Here is a 1,637-nt window from a genome sequence, read left to right as displayed (position 1 = left end):
TTTTGTTTTGGGGGATGGAAATAATTTCTTTCAAGGCACTGTTGGCATGTGTTCACTTAAATAAATTGACTCTTCCATAAGACCTGACTCTTTGTCAAGGCCAAGGTCACAGGCAGAGAGAAAGAGGAAGAGAGAAAGGCCCAGGGAGGAAGGAAAGTTAAGGAGGGGCATTTCTTGTCTCAGTAATGGAGTACCTGCCCCCTGTCTGCTACGGAAAGAAGCCCCACTTATTATTCTTGAGCTGCGGTGCTCAGTTGAGCCTGCAGAGGCTTGAGTATTGTCTTTTACCTGCTTGGAAGCTCCAGAGGGTGAACGGTCTATGAATGGTCTAACAACAAGGAAGCTGTAATACCTGTCCTGGGTGACTAGGGACAGTAAATTCAATTAGTGATAATTGAAAAGGGTTTTATAATGCCCTTGGGTGATGCACACTAGAGTAGGAGCTCTCTCATCCAGTATAATTGAAACTTGTAGTTAGAGGTTAATCAAAACAACAGTTAAAGTGGAGAATTGGCTGAAAGGAGCAGCTAGCACACTAAGAGCCACGGAGAATGTTTAGAATGGGATAGGCAGGTATCACTGTGAGACTGAAGGTGCGAGTTAATTGGGTGGTCTGGGTGAGTGTGGGTCAGTGAACAGAGTTTTCAATGTATTATTATCCTTATTTGATAGATGAGGATATTGATGCTCAGAAAATGTAAGATGGACACTTAAGCTAAAATGCTTTTTACCATTTTTATTTTAGCTCTGATTCTTAGAACAATCTCTTCCTTTGTATATTATCACGTTTTTCCTGAAATAAGGGAAGTGATCTGTCATATACTAAGTGCCTATAATGTGCCTGACATTTTGTACACTGCATTTTTAATTTTTACAACAATGCTAAATTTGGAACATCGTTATCTCCATTTGTGGGCTGAAGAAACTGAGATGAAGAGACATTCTGTGATGTTGCTGAGGCCCCACATTTAGTAAGTATATTAGTTTCCTAATTTCCATTATAACAAATTACCACAATCATAGTGGTTTTGAACAACATGAATTTATTATTTTATAGCTGGGTAGGTCAGAGGTACAATATAGATCTAAAATCAAAGTTTTGGCAGGGCCGCATTCCTTTCTGGAGGATCTAGGGAAGACTCTGTTTCCTTGCCTTTTCTGGCTTCTAGAAGACACCTATATTTCTGGTTTGTGGTCCTCCATCTTCAAAATCAGAAATGTGGCATTTCTCTGAACGTTTTTCTGGTCCTCAGATCTCTCTTTCTTTGACCACAGCTGGGGAAGGTACTCTGCTTTAAAGGATTCATATAATAAGATTTGGGCCCACTCAGATAATCCAGGAAAATCTCTTATCTTAAAGTTCTTAACCTTAATCACATCTTCAACATCACATTTGTCATACAAAATAACACATTCACAGTTTATGGGGATCAGGATGTGCACATCTTTTGGAGGATATTATTTTGCCTACCATCATACGAAGCAAAGGAGTTGAGATTCAAATCGGACTCTGTTGATATTAAGATTTACTATACAAATACAATCATCAAGGCAGGATGATACTGGAGGAGGGGCAGACACAGATTAATTGAACTTAACAGATTCCAGAAATAGACCCATACAAGTATGGTAAACTA

Source organism: Pteropus alecto, unplaced genomic scaffold (genome assembly GCF_000325575.1).
Source record: "Pteropus alecto unplaced genomic scaffold, ASM32557v1 scaffold75, whole genome shotgun sequence".
NCBI lineage: Eukaryota > Metazoa > Chordata > Mammalia > Chiroptera > Pteropodidae > Pteropus > Pteropus alecto.
Note: the sequence above shows the minus strand (reverse complement) of the source record.